The sequence below is a fragment of the Phoxinus phoxinus genome (assembly GCF_949152265.1).
Source record: "Phoxinus phoxinus genome assembly, chromosome: 15".
Taxonomy (NCBI): domain Eukaryota; kingdom Metazoa; phylum Chordata; class Actinopteri; order Cypriniformes; family Leuciscidae; genus Phoxinus; species Phoxinus phoxinus.
This window is the reverse complement of record NC_136890.1, coordinates 20,598,083-20,623,778: the sequence shown is the minus strand read 5'-3', so window position 1 is coordinate 20,623,778 and position 25,696 is coordinate 20,598,083. Positions and strand designations below refer to the sequence as shown.

General features: G+C 38.3%; 1 protein-coding gene across 2 annotated transcripts in view; it reads right to left on the bottom strand.

The window, feature by feature from the left end:
• The window catches only part of sema3b (sema domain, immunoglobulin domain (Ig), short basic domain, secreted, (semaphorin) 3B), a 65,831-nt gene that overhangs the window by 19,260 nt on the left and 20,875 nt on the right, over positions 1-25,696 (bottom strand). Inside the window, exon 1 of one of the 2 annotated variants that reach the window (XM_079636675.1) lies at positions 14,021-14,826. The exons of the other annotated variant lie outside the window; for it this stretch is intronic. The gene's annotated coding sequence lies outside the window, so the exon portion shown is untranslated. Of the gene's footprint in view, positions 1-14,020; positions 14,827-25,696 lie in introns of those variants that run through there. 2 annotated transcript variants of the gene reach the window in all.

Sequence of the window (25,696 nt, the reverse complement as noted above, 5' to 3'; positions counted from 1 at the left end):
AATAGTGCTCCTTAACCCCAGTCTGGTTTTCTGATTACCATGGTAACGTTGGGTATTTGATGTGTGTGTTGATGTATAATCTTTAAAGTCTATTAAACACTTTAAACCCCTTGAGTTCAAGAGGTACTCTGATACTGTACTCAAAGACTACAGCAGTGTGTGTTAGGGTAGGTGTGTGTGTGTGTGTGTGTGTGTGTGTGTGTGTGTGTACGCACAATGTCCTGTTAATGTATTGTTTCTGGTGTAGAGAGTTTTTTTGGGTCAGCTGTGTAAAAGAGCCGATAGAGTGGTGAACTTTAAGAAGATGTCATTATGTTTGCCAATAAATGAAGGGTGTTTCACTTATAAAGTTTGAATAGAGGACACATATACACAAACACACACACTCTGGAGTTCAGAAGGTAATAAACTCTTGTCCCACACCACAACATCCCACGACTTAAACAAATGAGCATTACGTCAGCATGAGCAGCTGACGTCAATAACAGCTGATTCATCACACTCACACATTTACATGAGATATTCACTTGTTGTTGAGGGACTAGTTCTTTCTGAGAGTACTTTTAAAAGTCTCTTATGCAATACAGAAGGTAACGTCATTTCAGCTACAATGTACTGCAGTCACAGTGGACTTAATAAAAATAAAACCTCTGAAAACACACTTTTCACATTCTCACTATAGTTCATTTAATATTGTCTACCAAACATCTCCAACTGTGTATGATATACACATGCATCACTGGAAAATTCAGTTATTTTTTCTCTGAAAATCATTAAAGCGCTCATATTCATCACATCTCAAATGATGTATTGTGTTTAACAGCATTTTGGGATGCAAATGACAGTGATGACATTTATAATATTTTTTGAATAAAATGACAAACTCTTGTCTTACTAAGGTTAAGTTCACAGCTAGCAATTTATAATCCTAAATAAACACAATAAAAATAAACCATTCATAAGTGATATTTATTTTTTCTTCACTTAACACATCTTAACATATTTCAAGCTCTTTACTTAGACTGTTCTCTCCATTCAAAAATAGTACTAACTTTACAAAGAAACTTTACAGGGCAAAAGTGTTGGTGTGGTGGAAATGAAAATGTATCTAAATACTTTCTTACACAATAAATATAGATTTTTTTCACTATTTGTTTAGATTTTTATAGTTTGAGTTTTAAAGTCTAGCTCTGAGGCAAAAATTAAAAAATTAAGGGTGAATTCATGGGACACTTTTTTTCCATTGAGATGACTTGGAAAAAGTGTCCTGATCAACCTGAATTTACCCCTACACAAAAAACACATTTGAAATGTAGCAAATATATATATAGTATACACATACTATTTTTTATGTGATCCTCATATAAAACAAAATTGTTAAAATCTGTAAGTTCCAATAAAAAAATAAAAAAATCAGACCCCAAAATCGATGAAACACCTATAAATTGTGTGTGTGTTGCACAAAGATCATCACAAGAATGATAGCTTTCCTGTCTGTGTGAACTCGGGATGGCACAGTGTACGAGTGTGTCTGTGTGTCTTACACAGGGACATCAGTCCATCTCAGCCCGTGTTGGATTCTGGGTCATTGTTGCTCGAGTTCTAAGACCCGTAGCTAATCACCATGACCGTGGTTGACTCGGCAACATGACATTAAACAAATTCCAGAACTAAGAGGGTGATTATCACTACGGCGACATCACAGTGTCATCCACTCGGGTAAGGCCATAATATTCAAATCTGATTGGCCGGCAGGCGTGAATCACCGCAATTGGCATAGGGTTTTTGGACTGAGGATGTCATAACTCACCCAGCTGACAGTTAAATGTGCTAATTAAGGCTAAAAGCACACCAGCATTTAGAAGTGAAAATTACACGCTCCTCATTTCAGCCCTGCTTTAAGAGTTTTGCTTCTCATGGTTCTGTTTTTTTCACACACTCTCCTCTGACATTCACAAAACGTCCCCTGTGAACATGTGATTAGGGTCTGCACACATTCCACATGCTTCTCAAACTGAATATTATCTATAGTCTATTTCACTCTCACACTTTTTCTTCCCCCCCCCCCCCCCCCCCCCTTATCTCTCCCCCAGGGTCAAACCATCATGAAGTTAAACCCTTTCACCCATAATCCTCTGTGTCTTTGAAGTGGACACACACACACGCACACACACACACACACACACACACAGTTATCTGAATGAGGACATATCGTGGACTTATTTGCGCTTCTAGAACATTAAAATATATTATTTATGAACTGTTCTTCCAATGAAGGACATTATCTCTCTAGCTAATTTTTGTGAAAAAGGATAATATGTTTTCAAAACAGAAAATATATGTTAAAACAATATTAAGTTAGCTTCAATTAAAGCTAAAGAAGCTAAAAATAATGTCCAACAATCCCTGGATAATGGATTATTTTAAATGTAAGCTCATCGAAAAATACATTAATATGGTAAAATGCAAGTCTTTATTTGATAAATTATGTAAAGTGGGTCTCTGCTCTGTTTCTTTATCCACTAAGGGGTCCATCCATGCACACCTACTTTTAGAACAGAGACCATCTAAAAACTATCAAACCATCATCAGACTGCTGCACATATCGGTTTCAGCTCTTTTGCACCACACACAAAGCATTTTCTCATGAGACCGATTTAGCTCTAGTCCCAGGCCACTTCCATCGGGCCATTTTCCGTGACCTAAAACAGCAGCAGAGAGGAACCAGTGGGAAATCCAACATAAACCACACACACTCACACACTGACAGGGTCAATCCCTGGCCCCACCCCCTGGTAGGATTATAGATGATTGACAGGTGCTTCATAAATAAAATGACACTAATTAATATGACTTCAACCTTTTATTCTTGTTCTCTGTTCTTCTTTTTTCCCCTCACTCTCTATTTTGTCTAGTAGACGTGAAGGTCACACTTATTTGGATGGAAGTGGAAGTAGATTTTGGAAAACGCTTTGACTAGTTTTCTGCTCTCCTTCCCGTTCCTGTGCCTGCCTTCACACACAGCGCCTGACTCCCTGGAGCGGCTGAAGATCTGCTCCCAGTAAGAGCTGTCAGAAGAGATTCTGGTGACTGGATAAAGAGACAGTGTGTGTGAGTGTGTCACAGCATACCGTCAGGAAGCTGTCAAGGCCTCTGGTATAATACTAATGATCACACACACACAGCAGTAACATTATTCATAGGGATGGTGAGAGATTATCAGTGGCTTGACTGATTATGCCGGGAACGTGATGGGAGGAGAGTGGCGGATCACTGCGGGAGTTTGAGCCTTCGACCCACAAGTCTCTGGGTTTCAGTTCCACACAAACCCAATGAGACCATGAGCATCTCAAACACACACACACATGGGCCTCGCTGCACTGTATAATACTTTTATCACCTTACATTTAATCCCTTGTCAGTTCTTTTGCAGTTTTGCTAAATTTGAAGTTGAGTCTTTCTTTCTGTTGCGCGCACACACACACACACACACACACACACACACACACACACACACACACACACACACACACACACACACACACACACACACACACACACACACACACACACACACACACACACACACACACACACACACACACACACACACACACACACACACACACACACACACACACACACACACACACACACACACACACACACACACACACACACACACACACACACACACACACACACACACACACACACACACACACACACACACACACCTCTGGATGGAGCTGTCTCAAAAGAGGCAGAAATCCCCTCTATTAGAGTGTAATTGAAAGGCAGGGGCAGCAGTAAAGAGAGATAGATGGGTTTTACACACACACACACACACACACACACACACACACACACACACACACACACACACACACACACACACACTGTTTCTCAGGTGTCAGTTAAAAGTGTGATTGGACCATGCAGGTGGGCCATTTATGGTTTCCAAGGAACCACCCAGCTGGGAAATCACCCTCAGAAAGAAACAGAGCAAGGTGTACTTAACAGGTCAAGGGAAAAATATCACACACCCATCATAAAAAAAAAACATCTAGTCATTTACATTTACATTTATTCATTTAGCAGACGCTTTTATCCAAAGCGACTTACAAATGAGAAACAATAGAAGCAATTAAACTAGCAGTAGGACAACAGTATGTAAGTGCTATAACCCTTCACAGTACAAAAAGTTTTTTTTTTTTTTTTTTTTTTTTTTGTAGAACAGAAAAGAAAGTGTTAGTGTTAGTAGTACTGGATCAAGTGCTCAAGTGCTGCCGAAAAAGATACGTCTTCAGCAGTTTCTTAAAGATGGCTACAGACTCAGCAGCTCTGGCTGAGTTAGGCAGACCATTCCACCAGCAGGGAACAGTCATGGTGAAGGTCCGAGAGAGAGATTTCGTGCCTCTATGAGATGGCACCACCAGACGCCGCTCACTTGCAGAGCGTAAGTTTCTGGACGGCACATAAGTCTGAATTAATGAGTTCAGGTACAGGGGAGCAGTGCCAGTGGTTGTTCTGTAGGCAAACGTCAGTGTCTTGAATTTGATGCGAGCGGCAACCGGCAACCAGTGCAATTTCGTGAGGAGAGGAGTGACGTGTGCTCTCTTTGGCTCGTTGAAAACCACTCTAGCTGCAGCATTCTGGATCAGTTGCAGAGGTTTGACAGTGCAAGCTGGGAGACCAGCCAGGAGAGCATTACAATAGTCCAATCTGGAAAGAACAAGCGCCTGAACAAGGAGTTGTGTAGCATGCTCTGATAGGAAGGGCCTGATCCTTCGGATGTTGTACAAGGCAAATCTGCATGACCGGGCAGTGCTAGCGATGTGGTCTGTGAAATTCAATTGGTCATCAATTACAACTCCAAGGTTCCTGGCTGATCTTGATGGAGTTATGGATGACGAGCCTAGCTGGATGGTGAAGTTGTGATTAAGTGCTGGGTTAGCCGGGATTACAAGTAGCTCTGTCTTCGCAAGGTTTAGTTGAAGGTGGTGGTCCTTCATCCAGCCAGAAATGTCTGTCAGGCAGGCTGAGATGCGAGCGGCTACCGTCGGATCATCAGGCTGGAATGAGAGGTAGAGTTGTGTGTCATCAGCGTAGCAGTGGTAGGAAAAGCCATGTTTTTGAATCACAGATCCTAGTGATGTCATGTAGATGGAGAAGAGAAGTGGTCCAAGCACTGAGCCCTGAGGCACACCAGTGGCTAGATGTTGGGTCTTAGACACCTCACCCCTAATAGTCCTCTGCAATTCACATTTGATTAAACAAAAACACACTTTTCTCCTCATCTAAAGCCAAAAAAATCCAAAACCCATCTATTATAAGTCAGAGACAGACAGACTGAGACAGAGACAACACTTCTAAATTCATCTGTAAATGAAGCCTAGGAAACCTGAATTGGTTATATTGTAGTGGAACAAATTATGTAATGTCCTGCAAACAATAAAAATGTTCTATAAAGAAGCTCTTTATTAGATTCACAGATGCAGCATCCACAGCAAAACTATATTTTAATTATTTACATCATTAACCAGAGATATGCACTTTATACTCCATCTTTACCTTGTGCACCCGCACACAATCGAGTAACACGCACACATGACAGATCATAGAAGCGCAGACACTGAACAGCGGGTTTTAGCGATATGTGGCATGACAAATGTCAAGTATAACTAAACGTGGATAAGCAGATCTACACAGGGAGTAGACAGCACAGACGCCAGCCTCGTGTGTGTGTGCGCACACTCAAGACTGTGTTTAGTTGGGTGAATGTTTAATTTAATCCAGTAATGAGCGCAGCTGCAGAAGAACTGAACAAATGTAATTTCACACAGAACAAACGGCCTATATACTGATGAAGAAAGAGTGGCTTTAGAGATTAAATAAAGTGTTGTTGTTTTTTTTATGTCCTATCAGAGGTTTATCCTTCAGTTTATTTTTTGTTTTTTTCTTCCAGAATTCCAGGTGGTGATACATGTAAAATCTTCCAGATATAAAGCCACCAAAATGAAAACCACCATTTTTGTAACGGGTGCACTTTCACACAGACTGGCTCAATATACTCTATAATGCTGTGACACCGTGTGACAAAAATGTACATACAAAAAACTGCTAAATAATTCCATTTTACATTGTCATAAAAACAAATATATTAAATATACAAAAAAATATACAAGTAATGCACCATGCAGTGCAATGTCAATAGGAAATAGTCATGGACCCTGGCTGACAGTATAGTTCACTTAATTTTTTTAAATTCTGTCACCATAACCCTCATGTCTTTCCACATGTGTATGCATTTCTATCCTGCATAAAACACACATGAAGGTTCCTCGCAGAAAGTCCAAGATGAATGCAAAATGAATACATGTATTCATACGATGTGATTACAATGACGAAATGTGCTCTGTTTCTCTATATCAAACACCTTTGTGTATTTTAATTCTCCACCATTTTACTATTAATTCAATGAGGTTACATTTATATATATTTTCTATTAATTGTTATGGCTTGACCAAAGTCATTTTTAATGAGAAGTTCAAATAAAACACATTCTATGCTGTTCAATCCTAAAGTACGGTGTGTGAGTAGTAGTTTCCAAAAGAATGTAAGCAGGAATTCTCATCATTGTCTCCACTGAGCGCACACACACACACACACACACACACACACACACACACACACACACACACACACACACACACACACACACACACACACACACACACACACACACACACACACACACACACACACACACACACACACACACTATTGTATGTTCAGGAAAGGTCAATACCAGCTGACATCTAGTACAGAAAGTGTCCGTGCTAATGGAAATGTGGAAATTCCAAGTGCTAATCACTACCTGAGTTGATTAATTAAAGAAACAATCTGCACAGTAATAAGGAAACCACAGAATTCCACTTTTCTCATCTCTACACACATACACAGACAAAACTGCCCCACTATCTGCTCTGAGGTGCCCTAGGGCAAATAACCATTGAGGGTGTGTACAGCAGCCAGGTGTGTGTGTGTGTGTGTGTGTGTGTGTGTGTGTGTGTGTGATTGACAGGTATTGATTTACTATGGCTGAGAGTGCTAGTGGGTAGAATCTCAAAGGGAATGGACATTCAACACTACACACACACACAGTTATTATATTTCACTTGATCATTTGTTTCTGCAGTGGCGCTTCTGCAGTATGTAAATATATCCACTGTAGATGAAGGTTATCCCACTTAAGAAATCAAATATGTTTGCTAAGAGAGGATTATTTTCTCTCTATAGCAGGTAGCTTGTTAGGGGTTTGTGGGCATCAAATCAGAAACTGCAACCACCCCCAATCTCTCTTTATCCTGGGACTCTATTTTACACACACACACACACACACACACACACACACACACACACACACACACACACACACACACACACACACACACACACACACACACACACACACACACACACACACACACACACACACACACACACACACACACACACACACACACACACACACACACACACACACACACACACACACACAGATATCTGGTGCACATCCAATATCTTCTATCTTCTTTCATTATTTAAAAGCTGCTGCTGAACACACACTTTAGTCGACCACTACGGACTAATGAGCTAGGATGCAACATAACCACACACACACACACACACACAGACATGAGCAGCATACTATTGAGGGGTGTATGTAGGGACACATTCTCCCCCTTTTCATGCGCACCGTGCACACACACACGCACACTTCTACTCCTTGATGAGCATTAGCTAATCCACACTGACGGGCCTGCTCCATTACCCATAATCCTTAATGCCTTTTTAATGTATCGTTCTTACTTTTTCACTCTGTCTCTCTCTCTCTCTTTCTATGTTGTGGCATCTTTAGCCGATGGATCTGAACCTGTGTGTGTGTCCAGTCACACTCAGTCCGGTTCTATTAAAGGGGAAATCTATCAGTGTCACACAGTCATTTGCACCTTCTACCGAGGTGTCACGCTGTATTCCATCCCCTATTACAACCAGTTCCTAGAGCTCTAGTGAGGCCGAAGGTGAATGACAAACGGGTTGGGAAGGAAGTAGAGAGGGAGACAGAGGAATGCTCTTTATTTACAGTTGTTTCAATGTCTCTTAACAATTCCTGTTCCTTAAAGCTTCCATTAACAATTCATTTCAATTTGAGGAAGAACTATTTGGATAACTGAAATGCAATTCTGTTACCTAAAGGGACATGGTGAAGAAAAAAAAGTGAGATGGGAGGAAAAATTTGATGTCAAGTTCTCTCGCAAATGAATTGTGTTCCACCAAGAAACTTTCCATTCTATCACAAAGAACAAAAAAGTTTCATGAGAAATGCAAAACTTTTGTAATACTGCAAAATACAGTATAATTTTTCTTTCAATCTCATATTTTTTCTATCCCCATGTCCCTTAGGGGCTCTGTAGTTACCAAATGCTGGAATTTCAATACTAAATGAAACAAAGTGGTCACATATTTCATTAATTTAAATATTTTTTTTTTTATAAACCACTGAGAAAACTCATAATGTGTCTTTGCAAACCAACCTACAACTTGCAGGCTGTCATGATTTATCTGTTGCCTCTTTAATCATAGCCACACAACAATAGACATACACACTTACATGCACTACACAAACAAACACACTCCCTGTTTTAAAAAGCATGTGTTCAGGAATGCCTCCCTCTTTTTAATCAAGCAGCAATGTTTTGTCATCGTTCAGACCCATATGTAAGCTCTCACACACACACTTCTGCGGGCACTGTCTAATGACATCATACCTCTATAGGCTTTACTTAAAAATAAACATGTAGTGATGGAAAATACTTCTGTCAAAAACACATTCATTGAGAGGGGTTTATCAAGCTCAGTGGTATGTGTTTCTTGTGTGTATCCAGCAGTGTATACAGTATTTGTACGTGCACAGGTTTAACTGTACAGTATTTGTGCGGGTCAAACATTTTGCTTTCATGTTTTTCTACTGATATCGAAAAGATTCAGACTTGAGGTTTAGAAAATATCATTACCCCCATTTAGAAACCTGTGTAAAAGTTTCGGGTCAGTAAGATGTTTTTTCTTTTAAATAAATTAGCATTTTTATTCAGCAAAGATGCATTCAATTTATAAAATATGACAGAAAAAGCTTTTATAATGTTAAAAATATTTCCATTTCAAACAAATGCAGTTCTTTTGAACTTTCTATTTATCAATGAATCCTGAAAAAAATGTATCATCATGATTTCCAGCACAACTGTTTTCAACATAATAATAACATAATCATTTTTAATTTCTGAAGGATCCTGTGACACTGAACAACTGAAGTAATGGCTGAAAACTCAGCTTTAACAAGCTGAACGAAAACATAATTTGAAATGATTAAAATATTGGAATTATTTTTGATCAAATTTCAAAATCATCTAAAAAAATCATACTGCCCCTAAACATTTGAACGGTAGTGTCTTTCTAGTGAAACTATATGTGCGTGTATAGTGAAAGTGTGCGTAAGTGAGAAGTGCAATGTGGCAACAGCAGCACAAAAGACCATCACAATGACCTTAATCAGCACATGAACACACACACACACACACACACACACACACACACACACACACACACACACACACACACACACACACACACACACACACACACACACACACACACACACACACACACACACACACACACACACACACACACACACACACACACACACACACACGTCATGAAACAACTTGTTCACCACTTGCACACACACCACTGAGCGAACACACAAACATACATGATGTGCATTTGCTACAGTATCATTACAAAAATCAACACCCTCCTGCACTGCTCTCTAATCCTTCCTGATCTATCATTCGTTCTTATCTTTTCATCTTCTCCTCTCCCACCAGAGTAAGTATGTTGTCCCACCTTCAGTAAACTGACCTGTTCCATGTTTCTGCACTTGTTGACTCGGTCCTGTTCTTCTCTCACCATCTAAATATTCTCTAAAAACTCTCAAGAAAGACACTCGACATAAACTCAATATCTGAATGATCAAAACAGGAAGAGATAAAACATTTTATTGACAGCCCTGTTATTGTTAAATTATTAACTTTCGGCAAGCTTTACCAAACCAGCACTTTGGTCTTGCTCAAGCTACAATGAAAATTTTGTTTAGACTTGAAGAGATTGTAAAAGATTACAAAACCTCTTGTAATGAAGTGTCGTTGCATACAGGGTGGTGTTATGTGTGAAAAAAGAAAAGAAAAATGTAAGCTTCATGCATTCCTTTTTTTTAATCAAAATTTGGTCATTTAAAAAAGCAACATTTTGAACAAAAAGTGTTTAAAAATGTTTTTTAAGACTTCGTCCAGATCGGATTTAGAAGAAGTAAATCACGTCTATCAAAACCCCTAAAGCTTCACAATCCTATACCTCTTCATGGGTTCGTTTGGCGGTTTTGGTTTATTTGCCGTTTAATGTTGGATGATTGCGTTAGCTTACATGTGCGTAAGCAACACTTCTATCGCTTGTTTCTGCTTCTTCGCCTGTGTTTTGATCCAGAGATTCTGTACTCTTTCAGAAAATGTGTAATAGCGCCCCCCAATTGTATTACAGTAAAAACATGGACGGAAAGAGTTAATAGGCAATAAGAGATAAATTGACAATATTAAAATTCTATACTATTTTGTAAAAACAACAAAAAAAGTTAAATAAGACTAAAACCATTCATTTTAAATGCAAAAAAATTAAATGTAAGCATTATAGCATTATTTTCATATACCTATTGATCAACTGACTTCTTGATCTCTTGAAAATATATAATACATAAACCGATGTGTTGGTTTGTAGTTTAATAAATTCAAATGGAATAACATAAAATCATAACAGTCAACTTGATGTTGTTGTGGAATAACTTTCCAATGGATGTCAGAATGGCATGTCAAAATCTGAAATCTCCAAACTCACCAAGCCTAGGAAGAGCCAAGAGTGACCATGTTAGATTTATATGTTTTGAACATAGTTCGGGAAAGCTGCTGCAGTTATCCCACATGATGTTTTTCCACATAATCCCGCACATCTCAAAAACACGAGCCGTTAAATCGCTCCTCTATCCCTACACTACACCATGTGCCACTTTACATGATCGCTTTTATCTAGTTTTGGGCCACAAGACACAGCTGTTCATCCTAATACAGTAGCTTCCTTCTGCAGTATCGGAACATGTGAGGTAGGATTTGAAGATCTAAACCTTCACATCTTCATTCGGACAGATCTCAAAGTGATATATTGAGTCACTGGCAGCATCCAGAATTGTATAGTCTCAAGTACTTCATTTGCGAGCGCTAAAAAGTTGGAATGTGTGTCGTATGAATTTAATTTGGACGTACTACATTTGCCATGTTGTCATTATCATGTGACCTACCAGCGTCAGTTGCGTTGCTTTACCTCCATTCAAAAATGATCTCCCGTGGCCTCATGGGACGGTATATTTTCCATCGTATGCACACTTCAGAATCTCGCCAGAAATAGTAGGTCATCCAGGTACTTTTTGCCTACTCTTGTACATACTTTTGTCACATCCTGTTTTCCGCGTGCAGGGAAGCATACGATTTTGGATGCAACCACTGAGTCACACTGCTGTTCAAGAGACATAGCTGTAGGCCCTAGTCGACTTTTCTCAACCACAAAAAAATAAAAAAATAAAAATACCGCTGAGTATTTAATGTCTTCATCTGCCTTTAACTGTCATAATAGAGCAACAATGGAGAATTGATTATTTAACAACAGTATTTAAAGGAAGTTTAAAATGAATTTCTGAGGTTGCTTTATCTACCCAAAATATTCCAAAGTCTGTGTAAACATAATTGACAAATAACTTTCCCATGACCTTTTCAGGTGTGTGTGATTACTTTAAAAAATCATTTTGATTTCGACTGATTCAATAATGAATAATTCAGTGAACTGATTCAACCGATTCATTGAAAAGAACTGACTCAAAATGACAACACTATGGCTTGTTATCAAGTTTAACTCTAAACAAAAACAATGTCTAGATCATGAAATGCTTTAAGTGAAGTACATTATGGAGAGCACACTTGTAAGATCCCTGATATAATTTTACATGGCTTATAACTCAGAAACATTCACAGTGATGTACAGAATGATTTCTTTGTTACAAGACAACCTAATGTGTCCAGGCCTACAGGTCCCACCGCAGTTAAATAGTACTACACTCCACAAAACAATCAATAACCCCACTATAGAGACACTCGCCCACACCCACCCGCAATCTCCAATCAGAATAGAATCTCCAGCAGTGACACGACATCTGACAACTGTGGTCTAATAGATGGATATAAAGGGCCCTAAAAGAGAGTGTGAGTTTGTGTGAGGGTGAAAGCATGAGTGTGTGTGTGCGCTTGTGTGAGGAGGGGGAGCCAAATTAATCTGGGGTCTGATACCCCCCTATGGGAGCAGCTCAATTAACGATCCACACCGGCTGAGGCACCGGGCTAAAAGCCATCTCACTCTCAATCTCTCTCACTTACTCTCTCTCTCTGTCTCTCTACCCACCCCCCAATCCTGAGAGCAAGAATCAAGGAGCCAGAGAAAAATAAAGAAAGTCACTTGGTGATGCACATTGAAGGAAAGTCTGGGGCCGTTCGGTTGTGTGCTGCGCGAGTCGTTGCGTGTAATTTCATCAAGCACATGCACACACAATGTTCTCTTAGAGCCACTAAAACAACACGACATTCTTCCCCTCACCGAAAACATAGCTGACCAAAAACACACCACACGGTGTTTCTGTGTGAATGCATGTGAATGAGAGAGTGTGTGTGTGTGTGTGTGTGAGAGAGAGAGAGAGAGAGAGAGAGAGAGGGTAGGTATGTGAGTGTGTGTCTAATTACTATTTTGGGTAGTGCATGGTATGGATTATGTGTGTTTTAGTTTGTATACATACTTTGCTATAGTTTGGGGCCAAATCTGACACAAACACTCTTTTGGGATGGCCAGGATGTTCGTAATTAAAAAAAAAACTGATTGATTGATTGATTGATTGATTAATAAAATAAATAATGTATTGTAATTGTAAAAATCATATTTTTAAGTAAAATGTATATATAATATTAATAAGTTAATAATTATTATGTTTTTAAGTTAATAAGCTTGATAACATAATCATTTAAAATGAGCCTTATATATATATAAAATGTCTATGGAACATTTCAACTGAGAAAAAAAAGCTAATCATTGTTTATGGGTGAATGTACACTCTTATCTTGTCATCTTTCCATTAATCTCTGATGTTTTGGGGTTGAAAATATCAAAATCATAAAATGTTGATGATGAAGTGATGATAACAGTCTTTTGCTCTTTGTGTGAACCAAAGAACATCATCCCATGAGCACCACAGGAACCGTCAGAGTTGCACCAGGGTAAATATTTCAGCAGAAACACACTTACAGAACGAACTTGTCTTTCCCAATCACTCTTCCATTCTTTATCTGTCTCTATCTCCCTTGCTTATTCACAGACCACTTAATCTTTTTAATATCACCCTATATTAAGAGAACACAGTCCAGTTAGATCAGTCCACTCACATACAGAGAGAGACACACAATCTAAACAAGTGTTTACCCGTAACAACACATCAACCCATAATTTATCCATACATTACACAACATCTCAGACTAAACTACAGTATTCATATCTAAAAATACAACACCAAGCCATCATTCATGCACATGCACAAAGAGGTCGAACAGCTTGTCGCATTGGAGGGCTCCCTACCCAATATACACATTCTCACTTTTTAAACTGTGTGTACAGCCTTTAGTCAAAGTATTACAAATATCAAAAATATTAAATACAGGTTAATATAGATATATCTCAGATAATCATAAATTAAAGAGGCAGAACCTTCCACACACACACTCCTACATGCACACACAGCATTGCTAGAAAAGAAACTTACCTATTACTCTTTCCGCTTTTTTCTTTCTGCTTTTATCTCTTTCTTCCACGAGTTTTTTAAGCCTCAAGTTCATCCGTTCCTGACAGGTGCCATGGTCCCGTAGACTCCAGAGGAACGACAGGCTCACACACACACACACACACACACACACACACACACTCTCCTCAGCCTCTCAAGAACACACACACACACACGCTGTGAGGAGGAATGACAGATCACAGCAGCAGAAACAGTCCACGCATGAACATGTGTCTCCAATGTGAAGTCCAAGACTTCTTTTAATTCATGCGTCTGTCTTTTTTTCCCCCTCTCTCTCTTTCTCTCTCTCTGTGTGTCTTCTGTCCTGTTCTGAAGTTATTTTCCAGACTTCATTCTTCCCTTTTTCTCCTTAATTTTATTTCTTAGTGGTTAATTCCTCAGTTTCTTTCTCAATCTACCTTCTTTTTCCCCCCTCTCTCTCTTTCAGTCTTTCTCTGCTTTGGTTCTTGCGCTGACTGCTACCGCAGAGCTCTCCAGCTTTCCCTCTCTCTCTCTCTCTCTCTCTCTCTCTCTTCCCCTCCCTCGGTCAGCCACTCCCTCCTGGATGGCAGGCTATTATGGGTGGAGACTGGTCAGAGGTAAAAGTCTCTCTTTCTCTTGTGAATACAGGGATGTACACTATCAGATGTGTGTTTTGTTACGTTGGAATGTTTTAATTAGTTCTGGATGAGTTCCTGTAAACTGCAGCGCAACTTTAGTTGAACTTAGGAGTGTAATGAGGTAAATTATTAAAGGGATAGTTTACCCAAAAATGTACTTAACCATTATGTCAACTTAGGAACTCAAAATTAATTTTTTTTGAAGAATATTCTAGTTTTTTAAGTCTTCTGAAGCCATATGATAAGACTGTTTGAGGAACAGTCCACCGAACATCTTTCAACAGAGGTCATAAGAAATTAGGAATGTCTGATTCATGAACAAATCATTCTTGAGTCAGATATTTTCAATGATTCAGTTGATCCAGTTCACAAAACCAACCTACTGTAAATGATTTGTCCACAAATTGGACTGATACGGTTCTCAGATTCAATGATCCGGTCGCAGTGGTTAACAGCTCACTGGTGGGAAGAAGTCAGTGAATAAAAATTCTAATTTGTGGTTGGTCACAAAAAGATATATTGTATGACTTCAGATGACATTAAATATAGTGGACACATCGTTTTAATCACTTTTATGATGTTTTATGTTGCTTTTTCATCCTTTTTTGAAGCTTGAAAGTCCAGGCACCATTTATTAACTGCAGGAAAAAGACACAGCCCCCACCCCCCACCCCACAGTCTCTACTTTTTTGTTCCAAAAAGAAAAAGGAAGAAATTGATATGTGTTTGGAACAATAATAAAGTGAATAAATTATGACAAAATTTTCATTTTTGGGGTGAACTATCCCTTTAACTCTATATTTAAAACAGTTTCCCATGAACATATATCTGTCTAACAGTTGAGATCTGCAATCATTACAAACACAGGTCAGAGTGAGTTGCACTACACACTTTCGACTGAGTGGCGTCATTATGGCACCGATGAGACACTCTAGAGGGCAACAGTCAGCAAATATGATTCCATCAAGCTCTCAAACACATTTATATTTTCCCTCTATCTCCTTATTTTGATTCTATTCTATTTTATTCTGTTTCACAAACACACACCTTACCTCCAATTTCTAGGTCTTTGGCACCTGAAATCACAATAATCAGAGATGCACGATTATAGCAAGTTGCACTGTGGGAGGAAGAGAGATGGAGGAAGTGAGATAGAAAGAGAGAGAGCTGGCCCATGTTATATGATACTTACCATAAGCTGTCATGGAGACCTGATGTCGTCAGCAGCATATAATGTAAAACTTTGTTTTCCATTAGCTTCACACACACACATAGAAACAGACAATAACACGCATGCACAGGTGTAAGAGTGATTTAAAATATTATCAGAAATTTTTAGCAAGAAAACAATGACAAGCAATTAAGAAAAGTAGCACAGAAATTCTAAGTGAATCCCCATTTGTAACCTATTAAACTTCCAGAACATGATATATTTCAGATTGAAACAAGATACTGTTTATGAGATAAAAAATGAGGAGATAAAGCCAGACGGGACTGGATGCGAGTTTGCTGAAACAATGTTTAAACAGCCAAATGGCTTCGCTTACCTTATTCATTAGCCCATACAGAAAAAAGCGACATAGGGGGGGAAAAAAGGAAAGAAACAAAGTCATCTGAAAGTCAGAAGTGCACGTTTTTATACATTGATGAAATATTTGGCCTACCATTTGTCATTATGACAAATTATGTAGCGTGTGCACAACGCGCATACACTTTGATTCTCTAATCTAAACAGACGCAGCAGTTTTCATTTTTGCAAATCATACATTATTACAAGGAAAAATATTAACACACGAGGGAAATCATTGTTGTGTCCATTAAGATGTGAAAAATGTGTGGCATAAATCTAGCTTACACATTTACCCAAATTATTATATATTATATTATTATACGCATGTTTAACCGAAGCTAATTTGGGTGGGTTTCTCCCATCTCCATACAATGTCACTTCTCTGTCTTTTACGGCCCTGACGAAAACGTCGGTCTCCTCGGCTGTGAACCGCTCCTGGCGTGCGCTGGCAAATCCGCCGTTATAATAGCAATCCGCCATGGAACAAGCGCGCCTGCTCTTAAAGGGAATGTGAGAGGACGCTCTGATTGGTTTATTTCACGTTACGCCCAAACCACACCTATGAATAATGAAGCTACTTCAGACCAACCCATTTTAGATTTGCGTCGCGCGCAAGTCATTTATCTCGCCGATATAATAGCAACAGCGCCCGGGATCCGCCCACAAAGTTACTTACGATCGCGTTTGATACTTACGTTTCAGATCGTTTAAATAGGGCTCTATGTCCCTGCATACACTATTAAAGGGGCCATGAATTGAGAAATCAAATTGTCCTTGATCTTTTGACATATACAGTAAGTCATAGGTTATTACAAAAATATCCTGTAAGTTTCAGAACTCAAAACTGCCTTATTAGTCCAAAAACAGCTTTCATTGACACCAAGCTGCCTAAAAAAGTAATTTGGATTTTGTCACATTATGATGTAATAGTGTGGCGAAAGACATTGTTGCCTCTTTAGCCCCGCCCATCGATTCGCGCATATAGAGAGAGACGCAAACACAGTATTACTTCAGCAACAAAACAATAGAGATGCCTCAGAGGATTGCAAGATGTTTTACAAAGAAGCAAACCTTAATTTAAACGAAGTTCCAGATCACGTCAGTAAGACACTGTTCGTTTGTTGGCTTAATTTTCCTGCAAATGCGTTTTTAAACAAGACCCTTTTCAGCGCAGGCATTTCCAAGAGACTGAAAATAAAAGATGATGCAGTGCCAACTATATTGGATTCGACAGCAATGTCGCAACACACAAGTGGAGTTTTACCACGTGTTACTATTGCTTTGTCTGTTACAGATTGTTTGATATGTACTGAGAATTTATGCTGAAGCGCCGCAGTCAGATTGTGAATAGTTTCGATTTTCTGTTCTTTCCTTTGCTTCGGCATTTAAGGGTTTAATACGGGGATTCCCGGATACGGAAGAAAACACGTAGAGAATGTTGTTTTTGTTATTGCTTTGATCTACGCCATTCGCTATAATCCTGAATAAAAGCTTCAGTTTAATTTAAAACACGACACTGCAAATGACAATTTATCACTCTATCGAAAAAGATAGGCTATAAGAAGGACAGTGCGACAAATGATGGTACATTCATTCATAATCCATTTACACAAAACAAAGTTATCATGACAACTATAACTGTGGTAACTCAGTACCCTACTTAAACTTTACTTGCCACAACCAAGAATTATAAAGAATATGTAATACGCATAAATGTTTCACATTGTTCTTGGGGGCGTTTCCTCTGAGGAGGCAAGGTTGGCAGTGCCTCCTCAAAAAACTGGATGAGGTTTTTTGTGTAAAAAACCCTAGTTTTTATAAAGTAACACTGCGACACCCGCAGGTGAAGTTACAGCGGGAGACTCTGTCCTCATTGACTTAAAACAGACCACCTAAAGCATGTGGTGAGTTTAGTGGGGGGTAACTGAAAATGAATGGGGGAAAGTCACGTGAGAGGAGGCAATGTCTCCATTGGTTTGTGCGATAAATCCTGCCTCTTGTTTTCGTGCTCGTTCACGGATTGGCCTGAATGAAGAAAATTATGGTGTTAATGGGAAGACTATCACCACCACTTTATGTCACATCAAAATCAAACTTGAAATGGCCTGAAAACATGATGACTAGGTTTGAAAACATGATGACTATGTTTTTAGTGAACAATCAGCTTGGGGAAATTAAAGATACATCTTTGTGTCTGTGACCAGTGTTTACAAGCTTGATGACTGAAAAATAAGTTGACTATTAAAAAGAAAAGCTGAACATTAGTAACAAAAAATATATATATTATGAACAAATAATATACAGTACTCTGCAAGTCTTAGGCACGTTAGTATCTTCACCAGAAAAAAAAAAAGCTTTTTGCCAGTTTTTATATATTTTGCTGTAGTGTCAGTTGGAAATTTCTGTTTACATTTCCAAACATTCCTTTTGCCATTAATTGTAATAATCCAGTGAGATTTTTGTATGCACGTAGAGTCCAACAATAGCCGGTATGATACACACAAAGATTTGATCTTACCATCATGGAGTCCATCTGGTATTACATGAAGAAAAACTGAGATATGTTTGAAAGAGAGGGTCAAAAACAGGATAGAAAATAGCTTATTACTTCTAAATTAGAATGTTTTTTTTACAAAAATCTATACCCAAATATATAACCAAAAGTTTATAGCTCAGATTATTAAGATGTTCTTCACACCAAGAAAAAGAGAGTTAGTTTAAGAACTGCTCACTGAAAGGTTCTTAGGGGAAACCAGAATGTTTCTACGGCATCACTGCAGAAACCCTCTTTTGGAACATTTCTTTTTGAGTGTACGTGGAAACAAGAACATATTATACACACACATTTTCACCTGCTCATATCCCACTTTCCTGTTCCTTTTCCTCTCAGCTAAAGGATGATGGAGAACACACACTTATATACACAGACTTGGTCTCTCCGGGCCACATTCATGTGTGTGTGTGTGTGTGTGTGTGTAGGCCTGAATGGTCCAGGTGGAGAAACAAATCAAGTAAGGGGACTGGTGCTGTGAGAGCCATTAAGGCCAGGACCACCCTAAATGAACTAACACATGAAATTACACAAATCACAAAATATGTGTGTTCATTTAACCTGGCTCATATCTGAGACATACAACCTTGCATTAAATTCCGAAGTCAAGATTGCTTCCTTTTATCTTACAGAAGGCCTACAATAAGGACAGGTTCCTGTAATTACAGGAGTATTCCTGTACAACCATGAGTTAAGAGGCTCGCTCAAGGGCACGGCGGTGACAGAACATGATGGGCATCTTGGTAACCGTTCATTTCACGGGCTGCCCCAACCGGAGATTAAAACTGTGACCTCTGTTACCACATCAGCGCTGTTACTCCGCACAGCCATTACTCCTCATCTTATTCTAACCTCAGAGACAGTATAAGGAGGAGACGAAAAATGAATGCGAGGAATCATAATGCTCAAAATGTCAGCTGAAGTAATGTATAGCAGTCCTATCTTTTAGTTAAGAGCCAATAGAGGCATTGCTTTTCATCAATGCATCTGCACATTAGCTTGTCCAGCCTGAAAAGACTAGCACAGTTTGAAGAGGGAAAAAAGCAACATTTATGATCCCATTGTGATCTTGACAAATAGTTTTGGGGATTTCCATCTTTTCCTTTTCAAGTAGTTAGTCTACGTAAAAAAAAAAAAAAAAAAAAATGGGGTTGTTACAAAGATGGTTGCAAAAAGAACTGATTTTCTTTAAAGGGACTTTGTTTGCCCTCACACTTCCTTTTTTCATTTTAACACTCTCTCTGTTAATGCTAGCTCTGATTTTGATCAATGAATAATACCATGATTCATTTCCTTTTTTATTTACAGTACACATTTTAATTACATTTACACAATACAATGTGGTATATATTTCCTACTCTAACCACATGCAATAATAATATTCATTTATGATGTTCCTTCTTTCTCAACTAAACCATGTTGGTAATTGATTTCATTAAATGAAAATGTTTCCTACAACCATAAATAATATACGCCACATTCAAAACTTAATTAAATAGATAGTTTTCTCAAATGCTGTAATTTGTGACCGCTCATTATAGTACTGCTTCCACAACAATCTGCATTGATGCATTAAGGGGAAAAATAGATTATAACATGCATTTAATTATTTTGTTAAAATAAGACTTTTCAGTGTCACGTGAAGGCTTTTCTGCTCAGATGTTTGGTAGGGTATAGGGTAAGTTTGCTTATAATGGATGGATTCAAAGTCTGTCCTTTATGTCACCGATCTCTTATACAACAGACGTTTATATAGTCTTGCTACTGTAATTTATTCAACTGTGAATGTTATTTGAAGAAAAACTAATGTGGAAAAATGCCATGTTCTAGCACAAATCAGTCCATTCAATGGCATCGTAAATAACTTCAAGACTCTAATGATTAAGTATTAAAGAGCTTAGAGTTGTAATAGATTTTACTGTTGCATCTAAATCATAAGAAATCAGAGAACAACTATTTCCTTGTCTTATCCAATAGTATGATTTAAAACGTAAACAACAACTCAACTGTAGCTGAAGTGGGGAACAGGGAGCCATAGCCCACCAGAGATACTGTATATAACGCAAATTCTGCCGAACACATGATGTTGATGATGATTAACGACACTTAATACCCCGTTCTCTGGTCAGAGAGCTGAATCAAATCAAATTGTTCCCTGCTTGATCCCTCTGTCTTCCTCTGTTATTCGCTTCAGCCAGCATTCCTGATGGACTGAGTGGAATTCAGGCATTCCGGCCAAAGCCTTCCACACACACACACAAAGCGCACTGGAATTCTGATGTTGTTTCAAAATGCGGAGCTGACCCCCCTCTCCACTCAGATACTGAATGCATTATTATATTGTGTATTATTTTACTGCCGACTGTCTGGTCAGTATTGTTCCTGCCGGGATGACCTTTGACATGTATCTCCGCCTGTTCTGACCCTACAGTCTCGGGGCACTTGCAAAGTTAGGTGTGCGTTCATGTCAGACAAGAATGACTTGTCACCTGCCAACAACGTACAGTATTCGTGACATGATGGCAAGTTGATGAATGCGTTCACCAGCTATATACACACATACACGACTCAAGGTCTTTGCAAGCATTGTGGCACATTTGCTATCAGCGTGGCCGAGACCTTGAAAACAGTTTATCAATCACTACTGGCTCAGTTAGGACGAGAGGGAGAGACAGGAGATTGTGATGGAAGAAAAGAGGATGGGATCAGAATGTGAAGAAACAGTGGAAGTGGGACACAGCGGTTTCTGGCAAAAGAGGGTTCGGCTGTAGCATGCTTGACAATGTGCGTGTGTTTTGGATACAGAGTATCTATGCGTGTGTATGCATCACTCAGCTCTAGCGTACAAGTCTGTTGTTATTTATCATGCCATGAGCTCAGGCCTTAAAGTAACCATCCACAATCACTGTCACCACAACAAATAGTTTGAAAGAGCAGAAGAATTAGACCCCCAAAAACATGTTAACTATTAAACTGTAATGTTCAAGCAATTGAAAAGTCAGGTACACTAACATTGAAAAGTTTGGGGTCAGAAAGATTTTTTTTTTTTTTTTTTTAAAGAACACAATACTTTTATTCTAAAAGGACGTATTAAATTGATCAAAAGTGACAGTAAACTCATTTATAATGTTACTATTTCTACTTCAAATAAAAGCTGTTCCTTTGAACTTTCATCAAAGAATCCTGAAAAGTATCATAGTTTCCACAAAAATAATAAGCAGCACAACTATTTTCATCATTGATAATAAGAAAAAGAAAATACTTAAGCCCCAAGAATGATATCTGATGTATGGGTGTGCGATATCATGATTTTTGATCGTAGACAATTAAAATGTCTCCACAATCTGCTTTTGAAGAATTATCATAGTATCGTGCTATACAGTGTATTCTATCAGTTGCAGTTCTGGCGCCTCCGTCCCACCATACTGTACAATGTGACGTACATTCACAATACATGTTAACGCAGAGGTCAAGTTAAACTCACGGGATACTGCGATTCACAAACGTTCATTATTTGCATGTGCTTTAAAGCCTTTCCGTTTTATTTTGCTGATGCACTGTTCTAACATGCTGAGCGCATACAGCCCATGCACTTAAAAGCCTGTCAAACAGCGTCTGGTTACTGGACTAAGTTATCTTTCGACTACATTATATTTCCGTGCCATGCACCGACACCGGCACAGCCACAGACACTGGCACGGACACCATCACGGACACGCCAGCATGGACACCGGTAAGGACATCGGTACCGGCACAAACACATTGGCACGAACACTGGCACAGACATCGGCACGGACACATTAAGGCACGGACATTGGCACCGGCACGGACATCGGCACCGGCACGGACATCGGCACCGGCACTGGTACGGACAATGGCACAGACACCGGCACGGACACTCACAGACACCGGCACGGACATCGGCACCACACTGTGTCTGTGCCGGTGTGTCCGTGCCGATTAATTTCTTTCTTGATATAACCTTGTAAGGCTTGTTTTTAAAATAGGGACATTAGATTGGCTGTTATGCTCAGTCACTTGCAAAATAGTAAAACCAACATGAAAATGAATCGTGATATATTTTCCTAAAAAAAAAAATGATATTTTTGCTATATCGATTTGTGTGTGCCATACCTGGACATGTTATACAGTAATAGCATCAGTGTAGCACAGAACCCATTTGGATTTACTTCACAGATTGGTCTATATGAGCCTACTGTTCATTTAAAAAAATGCTGAGAAATGCTCTCATAAGTTTGAAAAGAATTTAGTGTAGGAAAAAACCTGATATGTTAAACTAAAGAGTTATTTTGACACATTAGCTTTCATTATTTCTTTGATTTTAAGTGAAAACAACACATCCTAAAATGAAACGGTTAGAAGAAAACCATTTTTTTTAGAAAGGCTTTTGCATCAGTGTGAGATGAATACAACACAAATGTTGTAATGCAAATGTTAAACATTAATTGTGCCATTTGCACAAAACCTTGAAAACTAAATTATTTATTGGGTAAAAGTGGAGTGTTTTAGTTAATTAATGTGAAGTGGCAATTAAAAATACATTTAATCAAATTGAGTTACGTTATTCAGTTCCAAGTTTGCAAATGTATGTTTTCAGTGGGTTTGAAGCCCATTTCTTAATTTACTAATCACATTAACACTACCCAGTGGTTTGTGCCCTTAATTGTCTGTTTTAAGCCACACTGCTATTTCCTGTAACAGATGTGTGTTAAAAGGGAGACAGAAAAACTGAAACCATATAAAACACACAATCCATGCTAGCGAAAAGCCTACTTGAAGAGAAAATGGTGAGATGCGAGATGTGAAATGAGGACAGAGATGCTAGTCAAGTAAGGATGAAACGGAACAAGAAACTAATTTTCAGGAAATTGTTTCATATTCATGCAACATAATTGTACAGATGTCTGTCTGTGATTTCCACTCCAACTTTATGCCAGTTATAAAGACGCACACACACATTAGCTGTTTTACAGAAGTTTGCACAAAGATCGGGACTTCCCTCTGCTTTTCAGACACTGTAATTGGGAAACTTTAAAGCATTGGGGCTTTTCCCTGACACACACACACACACACACACACACACACACACTGACTCATACACACATGCTTGAGCCACGTGTGAGGGACTTGGAAATTGCAGCTAAACTCTATGAAAGACTTTACATTTGCTAAAAGCGAGGGAATATTAATGAAGACATTAACTGAAAAAAGGAAGAACGAGAAAGAAAGGAGAATTCACTTTATCAAATGAGGACAGTGGAGGAGTGGGAATCTGAGTGTGATATTTCACGGAAATCACTGTATGTGTGTGCGACTAGCACTGTCTGACATTTTACATCATCATACATTGTCATCGAATGAATTGCTAATTGTTCTATTACCACACACACATGCATATCACATCAGTTACATTAATGCAATGGACAAACAGTTCATTCAAAGCTCTGAAAAGAATTGCATTCAATCAGCCCAATCTGTTCTCAATCAGTTTTTCCCCCTTTCATCCTGCCATCTGCAAATTTACCCTTTCAGCTTTTTATAGCTCAAAGTGCCTTCTCTTTCTCTCTTTTCTCTTGCCATATCTTCTAAAGAGGTGGATCTTAACTGGTGGGTAAATAATAAAATCATTGATGCGCAAGAATGTTGAGGCATTTACAGGTCACTAAAAATATTTAACTGCATTTACCAATACTGATCAAGTTATTTATTTTAACTTATTAAGTGCCGCTTGCCAGATTTTGAGTTAATGTGCTGCATAAAAATATACCAAAATAAACAACTTCAGACAATTGACATGTTTGTGAAATACAAAAATAATTGTAAAGCTTGTGAATAGGCTCGCAGTCAGCGTCAGCGGTGATGCGTTCAAAAATGAGGAACAGTAGAAGGTCGGTGACCAATCGACTGGTTAACAAGGACAGCAAACATAAATACGTTTATTTAGGTTTAGGGCTGTCAAAAGATTAATCGTGATTAATCACATCCAAAATAAAAGTTTGTGTTTACATAATATATGTGTGTGTACTGTGTATAATTATATATATATATAAAAAACACACACAATCATGTATATATTTAAGAAAAATTGGTTATATTTATATATAAAATATTTATATATAATATAAATTATATAAATATATATACAGTATATAAATGCAATTATTAGTTAAATATATACATGAATGTGTGTGTATTTATACATAATAATTCTACACAGTATACACACATATATTATGTAAACACAAACTTTTATTTTGGATGTGATTAATCACGATTAATCTTTTGACAGCCCTATTTAGGTTATGACATCATTGGTCATGTATCTGATCTATTAATTTTGGTGCAAATATATTTGCCACTTAGTAGAAGCACAATATTCTCAAAACAATGAAAAAAGAAAATATGACCAAGATTACATCAAAAATGGTTCAATTTGCAATGTGGAAAAATACACTTGCAGAACATCATTTGTTTGGTGCAGTGAATTATCAGCTGCTGAGAGCATGAAACCATCAAAATTAAAGAGACAAACCAAACCAAACACTCAAACTATGAAGACTGTAAATTGTATGTCTGCTGCTGTTTACATGTTGACAAGAGTTGTCAATTTTAGTCAGTCTATATTGTCTTAATTATTTTACATATTGTTGGGCCTATGCAGGGTCGCCACTTGATGTCCAATGCAAAAAAGAAAAAGAAAAAACAGAACCACTGTTTAACAAACTATGCCGTTGGTTTGGCGAACCGTTTTCAAAAATGACCAAAACCTTGTTTTGATAAAGCCTCTAGAACTATGTAGAAATTAAGTGACCGAGAAAAGAAAGTTTTCTTTCATCATTCATCTAATTTTTCAACTTGCTCAGAAACAACTCTTTCGCTTTTGTTTGATCTATTCC